A 22445-nucleotide genomic window follows, 5' to 3' on the forward strand; every position below is an offset into this window, starting at 1 on the left:
AGAAAGACTTTTTTTCTACCCCTTATTTGCTTTAATGTCAAGGATTTAAACACCTCATTTMTGAGGAAGCAGATCCACAGTCCTGGCCTCACCTATGCCTGGGTGGGTGATGTTCACTCCAGCTGCAAGTGACTAAGAGTCMTGGAGATAGATGAGGAGAGAGAAGCTTCTGACAAGAGAAAAGCATGCTYGCTTGCTCCCCAAAACTTTTATGTCTATTTTTCATTAAATGGTAGAATCAGGAATAATCCTATGAAGTGTTGTTACCATCTCATTTTTGTCAGTTTTAAAGACAGTTTGAAYTTTTGAAGAACAGCTGAATAGCACTCTTGGTCTATGGATCCCATCTGGATGGAACAGCCCGAGATTTCCGCTGTGACACTGAGTATCTAAATGTCATAGGGTGATGACATCATTTCAGTTTCAGTGTTTTGATTTGGAGTTAGATGTTTCTATTGCTTTTACTTTGAACTAGTGTCATCAGATACTTAAGCTGTTGTATGTTTCCTGTAACAAATATCCGATCTTGGGTTTGGATTGTAGGCTACATTCCTGAAATCTAAGCAGGTGTTGCTTTGTTTGGGTCTATGAGCCCCATGGCCCCTTTCTAGATTTTTCTGTGAGCAGCAAGGTCTCTGGTTGAAGACTTTAGACAGTGCYGAGCACTTTTGCTGGAACTGGAGTGCATTTTGTCCTCCTGACATTTCAGGAGTTAATTGAGATTTACCATGCAATTCTTAAAAGCTGAATCAAGACCTTAGTCTCCACAGCAGACCATGGTTAAAGATTACAAACAAGGTGTCACATAAAACTTTCCTGAGCTGAAATCTAGGGGCTTCATTCAGTTCAATCTTTAAAGCTGAAGTAGAGGCCAACAGCRGCAGGACTTCTGTTCCAGATTTCAAGCTAAGAATGTGGTCTTGGCATTTTGACCAGTGCCATTTTTATATATATAAACAAAGAAAATATTGATAGTGAAATAATTATGGATACATAAACCCAGGACATTAGGAAGCCATGTTTATAGGCATTTTTCAGTTTATAACCATACTTTTAAGAATTTCCTGTCTTTTGTTTTAGCCAGACACATGGGACTATTTTAAAGCAGCTTTATTTGTGTGCTCTGTTTCCTTCATGCTTTTGTTTGAGCAGAAGAGGATGGGGATAAAAAAGCRGTCTCCAAGAAATGTTCACACAGTTTATGATGCTAGGCTGTGGCAATTCCCTTCTGCACAATTAAGACAATCATAAAGATGCGYACACCATATTTTGAAATGTCATTATGACTTATTATGTAAACAGACGATGATAAAATATTGTGAGTCATTATTCAAAGACAGTACATGATAATTGTTTTTTTGGAGACATGCATTTCTGGTGCGGGCTTTATTTAAAGAATTCATTGTAAAAACTTCACAAGGGTACTTAGTGTGTCTTCCCATCATCACATTTCAAAAATAATGATCTCAGCCTCTAACCATGTAAACGCTGAAACAAAAGATCCAATTGTCTTTTTGTGTACGCAAGGGYTGTTTACAAGGTTAGATCTTCACTAGTAAACCTTGATGGAATATGCAGGATAATTATACATATTTTCAGGCTATACATGTGAAATTGTAGTCAATGCTGGTTCCAAAGCATTCAAACCTAAAAAGATTATTTATTTCATATAAAATCTTAAGAACCAATATCATAGTCACTTTGTTCTTGTATCTTTGGAAAAGAATAGGATTACAAGYACCTTTTCTTAAGATTTTATTGTCTTCTACCTGCAGTTATTGAACTACAAGCAGCACAAGTAAAGAAAGAACTCTTAGGTGGATCCCAAGGGACCTCACTGGGTTATGTCCTGATTTCAGAGCGTCTTACTCTTGGGCAGGGTTCATTGCCACAGATTGTATAGGATTCACTGCCACTAATTGAACCCAAAACATAAGAATATGCCCCTATGGTGTCCACACATGCATTTGTTCCCATCCAGGATTCAGATGGATTGTCGACACACAAGACCGTGAAATGTCATAGAACGTCTGATTTTCCTTCAGCTGTCACACCTGGGAGTGTCAGTGAGAGAGAATCCTGTGTTCCCTCTGCCAACTTTGTGTGTGCTTCAAATGGCACTAGAAATATAATTTAGACATCTGTATCAACAGGATACACTTAACAAGAGTGTGGAGAAATGTCTGGCTCACCACAGCGTGGGCATCTCTGTGGGGTTGGCAGAGTCCTGGAGAAAAAAAAGGCAGSAGATAACAGGTTTAGTCACCTCAGCAAACACAGGGTCTGGGACAATGCTGTCTTAAGACGGTTTTGGTTAAAGACATAAATCCTGGATCCTTGTAATCATCTCAGATGTCTGAAAGACTAATGAGATTTGTTGGAATCTTCCTAATCTTCGAGACTCCTTCCTAGTTTCTGTTTGATCCCATCAAAGTTTACTCCTCTATCATTAAATTTCTCCAAAAGTGATATTTTAGGCATGCACAGAACTGCCCAGGTCTGCAGCCAGTTTGGAAGACAGGACTGTGGCACCTCAATGTTWTACCTGCAGTTTTGCAATAAAATAATCTCCTCTGTGCTGTGAGAGGACTCTCTAAATCTCAGTGTTTCAGCTGCTCTTGTTTACATCTGCAAAGGGAAACAAAGGGGATATTACCCCAAAATCAGATGCACTTGTTAGAGACATAAGCCCCAGGCTTTTGTCAGAACCACCACCATCTCCCTACCCCTTCCCCCACCTTCCAATAAGGCTGGAAACCTGAAAAATTGAATTACTCTAGCAGGAGGGAATGCTGTCATTGGTGATCTTTTGATGCCAGATGATTTGAAGTATATTATTAGAATAGAAGGTTGGACAAAATCTCATTTGAGATTTTTCTTGAGCCTGGGCAACTTTTTTATTCACTAAGAGGGGAGAAGAGGAAAGGAAAAGTTCAGAAACTCCATTTCTACTTGAAAAAAAGGTCAGACAAGGGTAAGTGAGCTCTTAAATCTTTGTGTGACCAGCTGTGTGTTCTAATGGAAGCTTAGGTATTGAAACAAGACTTGGGAACATAACTTCAGTTGGATCTGCAATTCTTACCTCAATTTTTGGAAAGTCAGAGGAGAGGGTTAGTGGCATTTCCATGTCTTTCTAGATTTTGCCTTGTTGTCCTTGTGCCAGCATTAMTTTTGTGGGGCCAGAGAGAATGATGGCACAAATGACAAAAATACACCAACTAACTTCTTACAAATACACCAACTAATTTCTTGACAAGGTGAGAGAACTTGCAGAGCCAGTGAGACACTGCCCATGTAGAAATGTCAGTTCAGTATTACCCAAAAGCYTTTAGAGAAGGCCCCACAACACATCATGAAAATGCCTAAGCAGAAATTGATTTTCATAAGTATTTGAGGTTCACTTATTGCTTTTTCCATCTTTTTCCATTTTTTTCCTGTGTAAGTTGATAAATACCTTCAAAACTGTTTGCAGGGAAGACATCTCTTTTTTGTTTTCTTTGTTAATGCCATTAAAACCAAGTAATCTTAGCAATATTGTCAAAGTTGTCATTAGTTCTTCAGTTCTGAAAAAAAGTTAACATTTCTTTCTGGAGTAATGAGAATGTCTATGATTTGTATAGTTTGGRAGTCTGAAAAATGTCATCCAGTGCACTGCTAAGATGGGTAATTGATAACAAATCCATGTTAACAGCATAAGAGAGAAAAAAGAAAGTTCAAGGAAAGAATTCTGGATTCAGAAAGGCAGGTTTGTATTTACATACATTCCAACAATGGTTTTGAGGTTAATTTAGAGCACCCAGCTGTATCTTCAATTTAAATTGAGAGGAACTTCTCATATTTTAACACAGGATGAGGGAGTAAATAAATTTCATTTTTTATGGGCACATGCATGGATTCAGATGCACAAAAAGACACAAACCATTTCAGAAATGATAGTTTCAGTCCAATTAGGTRAACTGAATGTGGTTTTGTTGCTGTAATTCTCAGGGCTCTAATTGCACATTAAAACTTCCAAATCATAACACATGTGGTATTTCCACCTAAAACAAAAGGACAATTATTAAAATGTGGTGGTATTTTATGTAGTATTGGCAGGCAGCTTAGATGGCAATAATTTAACACTTGCACCATGAAATTAAAATTTACATTCCCTTGGTGCACTYCTTCAGACCAACAGCAGACAGTTCCATTTTTTTATTGAAAGCTGGGAGATTTAATTACTTCAGTTTAACTAAAAAAGCCTTTCCATTGCTTGATGACAAAAGCAGGAATGCTGGCACAGTTTGCAGATGCTTTGCAAGTGTACTTTCTAGAGTCTCCACAGCTCTGCTTTCAGGCATCCAGCTTTTTGAGGGACATGAACCATCCTATAGATTCTTCCACAGATTCCAAGCAATGTGTGTAAATTCCAGCTGTCCATAAATCTTTTTTTTTTTGAGAGGCAAGTATTATGGCTGCTATAAACATTTCAAGGAAGTTGCCAAAATCTCCAGCATGGTGTCTTTCTGYACAGAATGTATACAAATTATACTACTATTTCTTCTCCCAAATTCTTCCCTTTTGCAACAATTCCTGCTGTATTGTGTTACTGTCTACAAAAYGAATGCTAAAAAGTGAGCTGCAACTCACAGACACAAACTACAAAAATACATTTGATTTATGTTGCAATGAGGAMTGGTAGGACAGAATTACCAAGTTTTCATCCAGAAACATATTTGTTCCTGATGCTTGAGAGAAACTCCTAACTAAAATGCTATCCTGAGGCTACCTATATGTCCATATAAGTAATCAAAATAAGAAATTTTTACACTTGGTCAAACCAGGCTGTAAAGGGACACATGGAAGGCCTCTTTTTCTAGCAGAGTATTTTGATGTGGGCTGCTCTATGAAATTTGGTAGGAGGGGAGCAGGGAATGAGGCTTAGACTGATMAACTGGAAACAAGGAAGATGGCAAAAGTGGGAGAACTGCATAAGGGCAAAATGGGAAAATAATTCTAGACTAATATTATGTCATAAACATGCTCTTGATTAATTAATKAGGGAGCTTTTAAAATATTTTCCCCTGGATTTGAACTTTTGTTTCCTTTCTGAAATAATAAACAGTAGTAGAGTCTTGGTTTCATTATCTCAGTATTACAGAGGCATTTTACCACAGCCCAGGAATAYATCTTCCCTTTTCTGTCTGCATGGTACCCCTGAAACAGTTGGTCTCAAGTTCAGGCAGTGGAAATTATCCACATCTCTTTATGCTTTATAAACCTCCACTGCTCTGAATTTAAGGGTGAGACACAACTCTCAGGGGTGAGAGGGAGAGGAGGGGAAGGATAAATCCTCCTACAACCAACCTTTTAGTATTTACTCTTGAAATGGAAAATACAGATGTTGCAGAAGTACACGTCTGGGACATTGTTTCCATATTTTGGACAGAGACGAATTCTTACTGCTTTTCAGCTAAGTGGCTTAAAATCAACTTCTTCCCCCTGCCTGAAACTCTGCAAGTTCTTGAAATAAAATAATGTGAACACATTTGCTGATCTTGCAGACTAGGCTGTTGTACTTATTTCCTTTCTCTTCTCCCCAGAAGCTTTGCAGGATTCTTGTCTGGGTTATAGGGTTTAGGTTATTTTCTTCTTTCACCACTGTTCCAATGCTCCATTTGCAAAGTGTTTAGATTATAGCAGACGCGAACTTCCTCTGTCTCAGAGCCAGCCATGAATCAGGCTGAGAGCTGAGACCACTGGCTGTCAGRGGGCCTTGAAAAGCTGCAGCTTTAAAATAACAAGTGTTTGACAGCTCGGTTTACAAAACAGCAGATTGTGACTATATTGTACTGTGGGGCTACATATGACATAATAACTAGGGACTTAAAGTTATTTAGTCTTTTTCCTCTTGCCGTAATTTCCAATAAATAAATCTCTCTGGGACAGGAGGTCTGGTGAGTTGTACAATGCTTGCATTTTCCTCACCACAGCTTATCCCCTCTCTTCTTTATTTCACATGTKTAAAAAACCCTCAGTGCCTGGTAATCACAGTTCTATAATGTTTCCTGCTGAAAGAGRCAGGCTAATGTAMAGATAAATACATACGTATTTGGTTTTTTAGTAGTCAAGGTATYCATTATAAGTCTTCCTCTCAAAAATCTCTTTAGAAACTTCTTAATGGACAGAGCTTAATATTGTGTATTTGGTGTGCAACACAAGCAATTCTTTTTAAGGTTTTAAATGGTCCTTTTGAAAAAGAGCTATGCTCACAGGATTCCTGTGAGTTTTATTTTTCAGTATCAGTGGTCAGAGGTTGCATAAATGTGGATTCATATGCACTGRAAAAAGCTGAAGTGAATAGAATGTGACTTCTGGAATGTTCTTCTTTCTCTGGTCATAAATATGATGGAATGAATGAATAACAACTTTACATTAACATATTTGCTAAAAAAAAAACTAGCTATTTTTCTGGCATTCCCTCTTCAATATAGAAATGCTAAGAAATGCCAACATTTTCTTGATCTCATTTTCCCTTTACTAATATTTAGGCTTCCAAAGAAACCCAAGGGATATGCTTACTCAGTTTCATTAGACATTCAAATCCCTTTGCTTTTGAAATCCCATGCCTAATTTTTACTTCATTTTCTTTTCTGTGAAGACCTTGATTMTTTAGATTCTGTTTACACTTATTTTTACCATAACCTTAAAATAGATATATTAAARTTTTGGGATGTATTTTACAGGTAAAACTGCAAGAGTCTTGACTTTTAAATATTTATATTTGAAAATTCATTTTCTTCATCCCRTTCTGTGGAAAACAGGATACTGGATATGACAGACTACACCCACGATGGTTGTGTTGCATAGTACAGGCATGGATTAATTTTAACTTCAGCTATCTTCATTTGAGTTCATCATCTTAGGTTCCATCTGTAGTCTATGAAGAGAAACAGGCCTTATTAGGGCATGGTTTCACTGACCTATTTTAAGTGTGTACTTCAGGATGACATGAATCACAACCTGAACTCCACTGTCTACACTGAATAGATCTCCATTGACTGTCAAGGGAAGCCAGAATGATTAATTGTGTTGACATCCAAACTGAGCCAGATTATTTCTACTCTTAAAGCTGAAGTGTCCTTAAAGTCTTTGAGAATTTTCAGCCTCAAGGAGAACATTTTAAGCTTTTCATTGTCATCAGTATCAAAATGAAGGACACCTAGAGGTATTAGTTGTCCTTGTAGGAGAATCACAGTGAAGCATATGGTTTAAACCCTGCCTGTTAGCTTTTGTGGAGATGGTATAGAGTAAAAAAACATGTCTTGAGGTTCTGATGCCTGTGTTTATTAACTGTATACAAGGATAGCACTGTAGATGTGGCTTCAAGTTTGATAAATACAAAAAAAACCTCTTTATGTGAAGGCAAGAAGCTAATTTCCCTTGGGCTTTTCACTCTAAGATACTATGCAAAACTTCAAATCTTATCTGAGRCTATGGACTAAATTACATTTGAAGGGTGGGACTGAGATGCCCTTTCTTTGACACTTTCAGCTTCAGGAAATACTTGATTACCATGATGGCTTCTGCACATCTACTAATAAGTGCCCAAAAGTATTGCTACTATTGCAGGCTTATATATTAAATCTGACTAACTAATTAAACCAGCTATTTTTGCAAGTTTAAGAACTGCAGTAGTTAATCTGCTCTTGCAGTTTTAGAGCCATATCCTTTATGTATTTAAGCATCCAACTTCCACTAAAATAGCTGTTGTGATTAAGTGGCCTAAATACTTTTGCAGATCTAACCTCTGGTTTCTCTTCCTGGCTAAATTCCCTGAGATTTTTGTAGTCAGTACCTCTGAAAATTATTTTAAGTACTTGTGTACTAGATCCAAGTACTTGAACTTAATATATTTGGATATTCTGTTTATATCTAAGTTTGTATTTACCTGTAAAAAATAAATAATGGTTACCTGTATTTTTGCAGTCCAGTGAGGGCTTTAATAGTATTCGTCCTCAATAGTGTTGATACAACAGTAAAAAGCTACACCAAAACCAAGCGGAAACAAAAGAGTTTCTAATAGTTAATTTTCTGCTTTTCTTGCTTAGAATAATATTATTTTTATAATGCTCTTTAAAGGCTAACTTTAAATAAATTTGTGAATGAATAATTTTTTCTGAGATCTGCTCAATAGTTTGTGCTTTTCTATCTTTGTCCAAGTCTCTTCTTAATTTTTCTACAATATTGTTTTGTAATGAATTATTTTTTCCCCCAAGCTTTACACTTGGGAATGTGGCTTTAAAAATAATTCTTCCTATCCTTTTGGAAAGAAACAATCTATAAATATGCCTATGCACTCACAGGGTTTTAGTACTTGACAGTTTTATTAAAAACAACAAGTACACAGAGTCAGCATTGTTTCTGTGATGTTACTACCCTTGTCTGTAAAATATCAGCAGAGCAAAATGAGAGTTTGGGGTTCCAATTTGCCAAATGTGAGAAGTTATAGAAACAATTTTCCTGTACAACATATTTATAAAGAAAATGTACTTCAAGAATAAGAAGTCTGAAAAACTTGCGTATTTAGAAACAATTGCCATAGAAGTTCACTTCTTGTGCACCTTCAAGATCATCATATTTCTTGTTTTTGTTCATAGCCTTTATTAGAAAAGGGTTTGCAGCTTCTCACAAATTTTTTGCTGCTTTTACACATCTTTTGTATTGCCACATTTAATTTGGAAATGAGCAAATTATTAGACTTTRTTTAGCTGACCTTTTTCTTAGCTAACTTTAATCATCTAAAAATGAGGCTTCTGGTTCAAACTAGTCCTCAAGTTCTTGTAGCCAGAGGCAGTTATCTAGAGAAGAGCAGTGAGCTCCCAGGTCTTTGTAACTCTGTGGAGACTGGGTCACCCAGCTTCTGGGTCAGTCTGGGTCAGAAGAGCCCAACCACTCACTGACAATGAAAATTAATTCAATAATTCCTAGGAAATGAAACCCCACTCAAGACAGCAATTCCACTGAATCTTCTACTGATGGACTGAGCACTGAGCTTAACATACACGGAATKCTTTCTCCCCTCCTCAGAAGATAAYTGCTAGAATTATTTTAGGATGACTTATTCTTCCGCAGTGGCCACCATCCTGAACCAAAGCTTAAATGGTCCACTGTCTTTGCTGTTCTCCAGAAAAAGCTTTCATTTATGTCTTTTTGCCTATTATTTTTCATCTGTAAGAAGAAAGAAACAAGTCTCAAACACACAAATTAGGTAAAACAGAGTCATCCTTCTGACTTCAGTAGTGAGCATAAATTATTGTGGGAATTAAATGATATTTTTTCTTTCTTTCTTTCTTTCTTTCTTTCTTTCTTTCTTTCTTTCTTTCTTTCTTTCTTTCTTTCTTTCTTTCTTTCTTTCTTTCTTTCTTTCTTTNAATCAAGATAATATTAAGTTCTTTCCCTTTAAAATCAAGATAATATTAAGTTCTTTCCCTTTAAGTAGCTCATAGAAGCAGCTGCATTGATAGGAAAAAATAAAAAAAAAACCTAAGAAAAAAATAAAATTCCAAGACTTTGGGAAGAGAGAAGTGAGGAGAAAAATGACACTAAAAATAAACAATTTGATAACTTTGCCTTCAGCTCTGAAAAGCATGTGTGGGCAGATTGGTTGGAGTTCTGCTAAATTCATTAGCCTTGAGAATGTCCATAGAAGTCATAGGATAGGTTACCCAGGACATTGAACTGGGCTTCAAGTCTTTCCCAGGGTAAAGCTTTTCCAGCACTTGCAGCACAATGTCAATGCAAAGCTTTCCCCAAACTTCCTGGAACAGTTACAGGCAAATCACTGGAGACATAAAATGTATCTGGGGCCTCGGCCAACAGCATTCCTGTATGAATACTGGTATCTCAATTTGCTCTTTATTTTTCTTAATTGGCATTATGCAATTTCAAAGATTTACAGCCAGCTAGACTAGAAAAAATAAAATAAAGCATGACCAGAGCTGAGAGTGATAGTAACCCTTTACCACATAGTGGACATAATTTTCTAATGAAAACTCAGTTTACTGCAAACTAGTTTATAGCAAAGTCTCCCCTTCAGTCTTTTGTGTTGTTGTAAAAAGTCATCAACCTCCCRGATTATATCTCATCTGTGTTTTGTAGAATGAATGTTTTAATGCAACAGAATAAACCAGAATTACATATATTTTAGACTGAGGGTATGCTTCCTAAAAAAATGTATCCTATTTTAGCATGTAAATGTCAGCTTCTTAAAACAAACAATCCATAGCCTACATGATTATTACACTATATTTTGTGTATGTTGTCAAACCTTCCAATAGCATTTTAAAGAAGTACCTCAAAGTACTGCTGTTGTGAAACCTTTTGTGGATAATCTATGTAATCATGAACATCTGCCTCTGAAAGGGAAGGTTATAAAAGGCACCGAGGGCAGTTWAGCATATAATTGTCTTTGAGAGATAATGGGAATTGGGCATGTAACTCCCACTTGTACCTCCCAAATTCTCCCCTAGAGAGAATCAAGAKCCTGTGGTTATGTGGGATCTACCAACAGAAAGACAGAGCTGCCTTGGGACAGTTTTTACCTTGAAAGCAACAGCAGCTCCTTAACAAATTTCATACAAATGAAGAGGGCAAAGGTGTGTGGATTTGGCCTCATGGGAGCAGTTCCTTAACTAATTTCCTGCACTTTGTATCCCTGATACTATCAGTCATAAGAAGTGTCGGGGGTTAGCAGAGTTGGAGAACTTTCCTTGTGCTCTTTACACATTAAAGTATGAACCATTAAAATATTAAWCATTCTGGGTGTAGTGAGTCCCCTGCTCCCGCTGATCATTTACTGCAGTTCTGCTTTGGAATGCAGCATTTCCAGCAGGTAAAGCTGCAGCTGCACCTGGGCTGATCCCTTTGCTGTGCTCCCCTGCCTTGTTTGYCAGCTGTGCTGGAGAGTGGCTGTGCATTGGGCTGTTGTGGGGCCACTCTTGGGCTCTCTCTTCCAAAGGAAGGGACTGTGTTCCCATCCCTACACATTCTTCAGCTCACAGTGTACTAGCAACAGTGGGCTCTTTCTTTTTGCTTGGAAACATATTCAAGCTTTAGGTTCTCTGCACTTCTCTGYTGAGGATACTTCCAGAGTCTGAATACTTCCAGAATAGAATTTTTCTTGGAATTTGTTTTTCTATCTTTTAATTTTCAAGACCATGCCAACAGCTGTGTACAGGTGTTCTAAAATATTTCAAGCTTAAGATTTTAGGAAGATGGTCCTTTGTCTCAAAATGGCAATCTTTGCATAAACTCAAATCGTTTATACTGCTGAATAGCAGTACTCTTGAGAAAGATGCATCATGAGAAGGTATAATCATAGTGGATTTTTTTTTTGTTTTGTTTTGTCTTTGTGCTGCAGACCTGTCATGCAGTCTCAGATGTGGAACAGTGGGCCACTGCACGAGGCACTCTGCACACAAAACAAGAAAGTAGATCTTGAAAACCTYAACAATGCTTACTGAAATCTTAAATAAAAGAAAAAGACCTTGTAGGGACAACCTCTGCCCTCATTTAAAAACAGTGAACTCATTGTGATCAGTTACCAAATTTGGCCTTAAACACAGTCCATGCATTTTGACTGTATATGTCTGGTTTATGTATTTTAACTGTGTTTACTTGACAATAAAGGCAGAAAAGTCTTCCTCTTGAATTTGGTGGAAGTGTGGCTCTGACCTCTTTTAGAAAAGAAACAGACCAAAAAAAGGTGATTGTTTTCTGTCTTGAGTTCTGTTATTTTTCCTAGCTCAAATTGTAATTCAATATAATTGGACTGCATGCACAATTATTTTTTTTGGAGGGACAAAGCTCACAAGGTCCACAAATCAATTAAACTCCTGTGAATGCTGAGGGAAATGTAAATCTAGAAAAGTCAATACACTCTGCCACTCATAGCTCAGGTTTTTTTTAAACTTGCCTCTGAACCTTCTGAAATATATATCACAATAGGAAACTGGKATGTGGAATCAAAATACACAGAAATGTAGGACAAAAAATGAAACTGGCAAAAAACTGGAATATATGTAAAAGCTGTAAAAATATGAGCAGGGGACTGTGAATGAGGGAGGGAGTTGAAAGAGGCACAGAAGAATTCAGCCATTGTTTTTAAAATTGAATTTTTTTCAGTCTTTCCAAATTTGCATTATTACTGAAGGGAAACCCTGAAACAGAGGACAAACAATGAAGATTGTTAATGAAAAAAATCAGGGACAATTGGGAGCTGGACCTGCTGCAGGATTACTTCACTGTCCTCAGTGCGACTGTTCCAGTCTGCAGCAGTTGGATGGGAGCCTCTCTGCGCCAAGATTGCTGCAAACAGCTGGAGGGACACCCATCCCCCTGCCTCTCCTTTGCCAGCAGAACAGTCAGCTTTAAATTCATTAAATGTGGGTGAGAGAGGAAAAAATAGTGTTCACTCATTCTAGTCTGACATACAGATGTCTGAACCGGGAGGGTTTTTTTGTGGGTTTGTTTTTTTTTTTTTTTGAGCAGAAAAACATAGTGACTGATAAAGAATATTCTCAGAATCAGAAGTTTTGCTTCGAGTGTCTCCTCCAGTGTGGAGGTTTGCAGATGCATGAAACTCTGAAGCAGTAGATTAGAAATATTGCAGAAGAGTATGGTTTTGTAGAAAAAGTGTTAGAGGATGAAGTGAGAATTACCTATTTCAAACAAATATATGATATGGTGGTATTTCTGAAGGCTGRGAGAAATGTTATCTGGTGGTTCCTTTAGCCGAAGCTTAGTGATGGCAAATCCCCATCTTGGAATGCAGAGTGGAGAATAAAAATAGTTTTTGTGCTTTAAATCGCCACTTATGATCACATTAACATCATGAATTCCGATGCCTGGTAGACACAGGTAGATCCATGGGTGAGTGATTAATAACAAATAAAATCCCACTCAATTATTTTCCCCTTTTTTGTTTTAATGACTCATCTTAATGACTATATGCTTAACACGATGCTCTGGGTGAACATATACTTTTTTTCCTTAATTAATGTATAATAGGGTTTTTTTTTTCAATTTTCAAGTTCCAAAGCATATTCTAAATGGATTTGAACGCCTAGGAAGCCATTAGAAAGCATGTGACATTTGAAAATGAAATTGGTAAATTAAGCATCAAAGTAACAGCAGAACATGTACTGTTTTAAATAATTACATGTGTTACTATTAGAATTACAGTTACTATGAGAATATTAGTAATTATACAGACATATYTTCTGTGAAATTCTATAAAATCCATTTTATAGAATGTGAAGAAGTTCCATTTTGATCTTGTTACACTAGTCTTAAGTTCACTTGTTCTGAAATCAGAATGAAAACTGGAAGATTGTATTTAGTCTAAGCCATTGTGTGGTGTCACATAGGATCTTTATAACCAATATTTGAMTGGTGTGAAGTTTCCTGTGGAGCTGTAGCCCATTTTCTAGAAAGACCTGCTGCCTTTAAGCAGTAGAGGAAAAGGTTACAGGCAATACCTTGGCTTTGAGAAGCTTCACTTCAGTTTTACAATCTCCTGCCTTGGTAACACCCAGGTATTCTCGTGCTGGGTATGTTCAAGCTGACCTGGGTCAGGCTTGTTCCTTGGGGACAAACCTCCCAGTGACACCTGTGGCCTCTCTCAGGGTTTAAAATAAGAACTGCATGGGACTAAAGCCAGTGTAGAAACCCACAAACCAAGGAGGCTTGCACTTAAAACACTTAAATAATCCTCCCTAGTGAGTAAGGTCCCCAAGCAAGCACAGGCAAGAGATGCTGGGCTGAGCAGAGGATTTTACAGGGTATAGTTTTCCTTTAAGACTTTTGGAGCACTTTGCACCATTTTTTGTTGTTATCTTKAAGTTTTTTCTTTCCTTTTTCTGGTGGAAACATTTTGTATCTTTCCTCAAGAGAGCTCTTTCCCTTGTTATTACTTCAAGTTACAAATATGAAATGAATGTTGCCCAAATCCTTGTATGTACTGAGTTACATTGAACTTCTGGAGAGTCTTGGTATGTGTGGGAGGAGATAATTCCATTGTTTGGAGGAGAAAGTATTTTGGTAGCATAAGAGTCAGAGTTGATTCTCTGGCACAATTTAAAGCTAGTGTCAGTTGCAGGTCATATGAGATTTTCTTAAATTATACTAATTTTACATTTCTATTTTATCCTTTGTGCTCTTACCACAAATTTAGAGTGGCTCGCAGACACTGGGACACCTATGCCTTCCTCCTCCTGTGGTATTGGTTGCTGCCTGTGGATTTAGACCAGCATCTCAGTTGTTATCCACAGTCAACTTTGCTCACTGACACCATTATTCATGCTTTAGGCACTCTCACTTCATTGTAGATATGTTTTCTGCTATTCAAACATAACCATTCACTCCAACCAAAAGCCAACACTTGAACARAAATATTGAAAAGGCAAGTTGCTTTGCCTGGATGATGCCTATTCTCACAAGAAAATAAAGTGCATGAAAATATTTCTTTCCCTTAAGATCTCTAATTATATCTTGTGTCTAGTATGAGCTCTGTTTGCCTTGGTTTAAATGTATAACACTGCATGTCCTCTCATTTTCTGCATGAGATCTAATTTCTCTAAAAATAATTTTTCAATGCTTTTTCCTCAGACATTTGATATTTGACTTAAATGGGTTTCTGAAATTATCTGAGCCATATCACATAGGAAACTATGCCCTAAAATATTGTAGCATCTATATCACGTCTTCTGCAATTGCTCATTAATTCTAGGGTGGGGATACTTTATGCTCTAWTAATTGGTGCTCATCCCACCACTATCTATTCTCTCTCAGTTCTGGAAGATGCTCTGTTGCATCCCAAGCTTTCTCCCTTTTAAGTCAAAATATGAAAGGTCAGAGAGGGGACCCTGAATATCTGTTCCTCTTGGGTTGGGTTTGCTGTTGTGGGACTCAAATAACTGCAGAGCTCTACTAGAGAGCTACAGGACACTTTCCTCTTTAAGCTGGAGCAAAACATACCTGCCATAGTCCAGGCCCTAAAAACCCTGGAAATTCAGCAAAAGATTATAGGAACAGCTGAGTCAAGAAAGGAGAGAAAAAAATTCCAATTTTTCATCTCTTATCTTGAAGCAGTAATGAAGACTGAAACTACACAGAATCACTGGTTGGGTGGCAATAAAAAGTGCCAGACCCAGGAAATGTAGTTTACTTTGTTGCTGCAAGAGTCTTTGTTGTTCAAACAAACACGTGCATAATGGAGACTTCAGTGCTATTGCTGCCATTTAAACTGACTGGATTTCTTTTCTGACAGCCTCTAACAAAGTGTGATTATTAGTTTGATCAGTAAGAAAAGCTGTGAAGTCAAAAAGATTTTCCACATTAAAAAAATCTGGTTTTGGCCATCATATTTTTATGTGACCTGGGGCAATTAATTGGAGAAGTCTCACCCATGCAGCTCATATTGAATTGCAGTGAATGAGCTTCTAAGCAGAGAACCCATAACACCAGCCCCATAAAACACGGAGCATAAGATAAATAAGATACACCAAACAAAGGACTGAAAAATCACTGTAATTTTGAATCCTGTTGTTTACTTGCACTTTTGGAAGTGTTTTCCATATTAGTTCTTCCCACTGTTTTATTCAGTCTCATGTTCTTCTGCACATGAAACTCAGCAGTTTTTTTTTTTAATCTTCATGCCTACACCACAGACAAACACCAACATTTATTTTAACTGAAAATTGTGTCTTAAATGCTTGTTCCCAGGTTTAAAATTTTATATATGTGTATAKATGAAAYGAAGAGTGTTTTWATCCAACTTTTCCACAGAGAGGACAACCTTGAAGACTCTATGTCTGTGTTTACTATTTAAAGCATATTTCTTTGCTGACATGTCTGTCTCAGTGCTTACCCTCACTCATTTGTATATCAGTCTGCAAACATGCAAATGATTACCTACACTACAAGTTTGACAGGCTAAAATAATGCTTGTCCTTGAATTTATTTCCAGCCCTGTTGTAGTTTTTTTGGCRGTTGAATGAGTGTTTGTATTCAGATAAGTTAATGATTAGTAGAAGTTTGGAGATTTCTCAGATCTCCAGATTCAGTGACCAGAATTCTGAACACATTGGATACAAGACAGACCATCGAGGAAACAGTAGAGTATACAAGCATACAAGCCAGTTATTTCCTTCATATTTCCTGAAAATTAGAGCTGTATAATGAGAAGGTACCATCAGAAAGCTCTGCTCTCATCCTGTAACAGTCCTCAGCTGAATCAAGGACACAGCTTCACTAAAAATATGTCCTACTGCCATGGTATGAGGCAAACTTCAAACCCAGAACTGAAAATCAGCTTCAAAAATCTACTTTTACCTGCTTAGGTGTTCCATGGAACCCCCTTYTTAGCAATGTAGCTTCACAATTTTCGAGGGGGAAATGCAGATTTACCTCAGCCTTTTCCAGGCTTCTATTTTCATTTACAAAGGACTATCTGTTTTCATTTTTTGGCATTATTTCTTGCCCTTCATCGTGACCCATTTCTTTGATTAAATGTTCCATGATTTTATATGGGTCTGTAAAGACCATAGAAGCATTTAGATTTAAATGGTTTTGGAAAGCATGTTGGCTTTCTATCCATCTGCTTCTTCCCTCTGGGCCCACTGTGCTGCCTTCCTGCCTGAGGGGTTCTGCTGTTAGACCTCTGGCAGAATCAGCTTTCCACAGCTGAGTTTCCTAGGGAAACTTGACTTCCCTGAGGAAACAGAAAGAGCAATAACAAAGTAGAGAAATCATTTTATTGTCTGCTGGAGCAGCTCTGAGGAGTGATAGGTGCTGCTGGTAAGGTCCTTGGTGAGCTTGGCCCTGCCCTGTTGTGCACTCTGCACATCCCACAGAAAACCATCCTGCTCTCCCGTGTGCAGCAACAGCTTCACCGGGCACAGGGATGTGCGTTCCTGGCACGTGTGTGCCTGGTGAMAAGGCAGCAGCCCCTTTCAGAGAGACTCTGCCCTTGCAGAGACCGACAGAGCAGGGATTCRGCACTCAGCCAGCCCCACAAGTGAAAGGTTTCCCCAGAGCAGGTATTCCTTCTGCCCTGCCACCTCCCCTTCCTCCCACCTCATTAGGTTTGCTCACAAGTACTGGAGATTTTGTTTTCTCTTTTTAGATGCTGGTGTTTCAAGACATTGTCAAGACTAATAAGACTTTGCATCTGCTTCCTTAATTTGTCCTGTAACTTCCCTTGAGGAGTGAAGTCATGTTTTAATCAGAGATTCCACTTGCAGCCTTGCTGTTGGAAGTTGGTCAGGGCTCAAGGACCTTTGAAGGTGAGTATGGGAACCTGGGGATGCACTGAAAAGGTTGCTTCAGTATTTCTCTGTTTCTGTTTGAATTAAAAATACTAATGCCTTGTCATTATGTGTGCTGCTCGGGTTACTTCTATTTTGTCTGTCACTGTCTATTACTTGTTCTTTAAATACAAGAAATGGATACGTTTTGCAGGACTTGTCACATTTTATTCAGCCATGAGGGCAGCTTGTGTCAATTCAAGAGGTAAGAAAACACGCAAGAAGAAATAAAAGCTRTTCTTGAGAATGATTTTGAAGGAGAGGATGTCTTCACTGTTCTAACTATTCTTCAGTAACAAAGCATCTTTCTGGGTAGTCCATTAAATAAAAGTATTTTAAAATWAAAAGTATCTTTCCATCCTTTCAGGTATGTGAGACGTTCTTAATGATAGGTTCATTTTTGCATTTGGTGACAGGAAAAGCAGGCTGCCAAAGTAGTTAAGACTGAAATCACACAGACCCACATATTTATACAGCAGTTGTTGATTTTTCTAAATGTTATTGCCCTGAGTTACAAACTCATATGCTGAATAGGTTGAATTATTCAACTCTGTATGTACTTCAGGTGAATGTAAGAAAACTACACACCTAATGGCTAAGGCAGTTCAGAGATAGCTACATAGAATTAACGAGCTGCTRTGGCTAATTACCAATTTCTGGCACCCATTGCTCAGCCTCCCCTTCTCTGTGCTGTTACTTCCTTCGCCTAAGCAAGTCAACATCAACACGTGCACTGAAGTGACAACCACAGGAACAGAAGCACAGCCACTTTCAGATGTAGGATGTTTAATAWATGAGCCTTTAAAGGGTTGTGATCCCCATCAACTAGAAACCCCAAAACAAACCAATGCTTTATGTAGGAATGGCTTTGTTCCTAAAGTGTACAGAAATCCATCTGACTATGAGCTTCATGCATTCTTCACTCAGCAAAACTATCAAGGCAGGCAAAATTCAGTGTCTATTTTCTTASGTTAATTCTGAACCACCAAAAAACCTCACCTGAAAAGTCCTGTGCAAGCAAAAAAATAAATTTTTGACATAGAGCATCCTAAATATGCAAAAATGTACTAATGGTTAAAAAAATATTAAACAATAGGGCCATGTCAGGGACAATTTTTTTTCCCAAAGCAATGTTTATCAGTTTTCAAGCAAACAAACAAAAAATAGATGTTTCAGTATGTTGTGACAGTGTGACATGTCCCCAGAGTCAGAGGAGTAACACCTGCCCACGCTACCTCTCTTTCAAACCACAAGCACAAGTGAAGCTGAATAGATAAATGGACTTTATCTCATATCCCTGAAATGYTCCTCACCAGCTGGAAAACCAGATAGAGGTTTTGGGTGATGCATACCTGTCAGCTGTGACCTCTACCATAAGGTGGGCTGCTGCTAATTACATATAAACCTGTAAACAGCTCTCAGATGATTGTAGACTTAAATCATTGGTGTCAAGCAAGGAAAGATTTAAACTAATGGCTTTCACATGGAAGGTTACAGAATTCATGTAAACCGGAAGAATGGTTGTCCTATAGGATGTTGTTTCTGTTTATCTTTCCCCCATTTTATTGAYAGATGGAATTCCTGAAAGGCTTAAATTTTTTATGAATTTTAGGAGAGCTGTTTTTTTTCTAACATTCTCTATTGTTCCCTTTTCAAAATTACAGCAGTTCCAAAACTGAATTATCTTTCTTTTYGCAGTTTTTGATAGATATTTCTTGCGTTATCCCCACAGCTATTGGCTGCCTTGCTTTTATGCCTTAAAAGGGAAAAAACAAGAAACTGATTTTCTTTCTTTAACTGATCATCTATTTCTTTGACCATTAGGCATGCAATATTTTGAAAGTTAAAGCAGTAATATATTCTTTTAGAGAAATCCATGTTAATTAAGGAACTTCTCTTCATCTACTTTAAAATTGCAAAGAAAWTTCTCCATCAGAGAAATTAATTCTAGTCACAGGCCTAAGACTCTATTCAAAGTTTAATGGTTCTCTAGTCAACAAATTTGACAGTATTCTTTTAAAAATACAAACAAAATCTGTTCCTGGTAAGAGAAGAACTAAATTTCTAACTTTTATTCTGGAATACATCTTTCTACTTTGTTATAACTCGCCTGTTCAAAAGCAGAAGATTATAACGTTAATCCAAGACAATCTGTAGTGATTCAGGCAAACAGTCACAATGCTCAGAATGGGCTAAACAAAAAATTATTGATGTTCTCCTCTAAACACTCCAAAAATAAACCAAGTTTTTTTCAAGTTACTCATAAACAGCTTCCACTAGGGTTTCAGTTGACATGAACTCCCAAATATTTTAAGTTCCAAATATGTGAAAATGAGTCCAAAGTTGACTATGAATGATGAATTTTGACTTAGATATGATTGAACTTGAAAGAAAGCATCTGTTATTGTTTAGTGTTGTTATTRCTACTTCCATCAGTAGCAAATGCATCCAAATTTGAATACATGGAATTATYGTGTTTCAAAGAAAGAAGAAGGGAAGAGAGAAAGGGTGAGCACTGAAAACTGGCYCGTCAAACCCAGAATTCTAACTGGTAAAAGCCTGCTTTAACACAGTGTCATATACTGAGGATCATTTGAAATGAATATTGTAAATTTGACTAGAAATAATTCTACAAAAAGTAGTATGCTCTTTGAAAATTTATTGCCTAGATCTGTAGTAGTATGATGAGATAAATTGCTCTTTCAGTGGTGTGAGACTAGAAATGGAGTATTACCCCAGCACTTCCCTGAAAAAYGCTGCCAGCACTGTGGATGTGTGTGTGCAAGACAAGCATCGAGTCTCACTRGCCTCATGGACCAGTGCTGATCTGTTTCTCAAAACTTTTATTGTGACACAAATGTGACAGCTGCAGATGGTGCTTTTGTACACAAATCCCAACATACTCAGGCAGATTTATTTCCAAAACTCTTATAAATGAACAACTAAAAGCTAAACTTCAGACACCCTTTTCCACGCTGTTTTGTTTTGTTTCATCACACCCACTGCTCAAGCAGAGCTATCAGCTGCCTGTGTGGCTTTTCTGCACCCAGTGCTGCTGGGTGTAGGACTGTGATCACTCACTGAAAGGGAATTGCCATTTCAGGCAGTGGCACCAGAGTGACAGTCATGGGGAGTAAATATGTACCTGCTGCATGTGGCAATGAAGATAGAATGGGTGAGGAGACAGGCTTCACCTCTGAGATGAAATCTGCTGAAAAGAGACTGTCTGTCCTTCTTCAGCACATCTCTGATACACTTTTCTACTTGCCTTGTTTGCAGAAAATACTGTATCCTGCCATTACTTTTTGCAAGACAAACAAAAAAGTGACTGCAGATTGTGTGATTTGGAATAAGAATGCAAAAAGCTGTTACAAACCCCAAGGAATTAAGACTTGGGTATGACATGATTGAATTTTKAGAGCCTAAACTATGGGGACCCCTGTCTGTTCTTCATGATTATAGTGGGTCTACTCTTAATTCAGGTGATGAAACCCAGTATCTATTGTGTGGGAAGGAGCAGAATGGAAGATACAGTACTGAGTAATAGTGCTCACATATTTGAATGAAATGTTTCAAAATCTATACTTAAGAAGTTCTTTTTAGATTAGGAAGGATGTGCCCATATCATGTAGAATAGGTCAGACTGAAGATTTAACATGCAAACTTTCTCCTGTCGGTACTTCACAGTAATATCTATCAAAATCTTCAGTTTGGATTGTGCTTAATATGTTTGCACAAGGAGAAAGAATAAGAATCATAAAACCAATCGGAAAACCCAAGTTGTTTTTGCAGATTGTAGTATTTTYTGCAGTCCTAGTTCACGTATAATTTATTGCTTTCTTTTGCACTGTAAAGCAAAACAGTAAAACACATGTTCTTGCAATGGGATGCTTTCTTCTGTCTTGTTTCCTTCTTTGTCTCCCATCTTCACTCCAATCAACACTGAGATCTCAAATCTCATTTATTCACTTTATATCTTGACCAAATCTGAAAGAGGTTAGGGGGAGGTGGAGTGAGAAGATTTGTTACCCAAGGAAATCTTCTTTGCTGAATATCAAAAGCCTGCAGCAAGCAGTGTGGGAGAGCTTTCAAAGAACAAGTCAGAGAAATCCTTTTAAATAGAAAGTTTAAGGCACCACTATCGTGTGCTCTTATAGAAACCAAAATGGTGCTTTCTGTCTGAAAGGATTGTTTCAAAGTGGTACTGGAAAGCAAGAGGTGTGAAAAACAAAACCTTGAGGGTTCAAAGCCAAAGGGACAAATATGATCAAGTAACTTAGTTTTATAGAGCAAGTCTCAGAAAGTTTTTCCATCAGATGTAGTTTGTGCTACTGATAAATTTCTGTTCTGGCCATTAAAGAAAATGGGAGGTTGAATTTAGCAGGAACACAATTAGGCCAGGCTCAGTTTTTAAATATCCTCCTACCTCATCCACTCTGAATAGCACTGAGTGCTGTGCTAACAAACCTCTCCAGCTTCCTCTAATCCTAAAGGGAATTTCATGTCGGTAAAAGCCCAGTGTATTTATTAGGGCTGTTCATTTTGCATTTGAGCAAAGAATTTCACAGCCATATTTCTAAAGATTTCAAGTTGACTAAACAATGGCAGCCACTGTTGACATCAGGAAGCRCTGGCAGCAGACATTTAGCAACCAGAGCAATATATTATGTATGCTGTGTAAACCTTTACTCTCATGCTAAACAGCACTTRAAAATGCCATCAGTGTTATGCCATATATTTCTCACAGAGCTCTATTGTATGCACAAATGCCTTCAACAGCTTGCACTGCYGTTCCTGGAATGGTCCTGGACAAGACAAACTTTTAGAAGAACATTTTATCAGTGACCAGATCTAGCGAGTAAYAATAATTCAAGAGAGGCAAGAGTTAATGCAGAAGGAATGGCACATTTCCTGAAAGGCTTCTGCCTTCTGCTATGGACTATTTCACTCAGACCTCCCACAGAGTCAGCTTTCTAAAACTGTGGACTTCTTTTATTCCTAATTTAGAACCCACAGAACACAGAAAAGTCAGATAAAGTATCCTCTCTCTTTTYTTTTTCCTCTGTCTTAGCTCCATGAACCCATTTTGAATTTGGT

This window comes from Malurus melanocephalus, unplaced genomic scaffold, assembly GCF_030028575.1.
Source record: "Malurus melanocephalus ecotype Western Australia unplaced genomic scaffold, MMel_1.1 scaffold_142, whole genome shotgun sequence".
NCBI classification, from domain to species: domain Eukaryota; kingdom Metazoa; phylum Chordata; class Aves; order Passeriformes; family Maluridae; genus Malurus; species Malurus melanocephalus.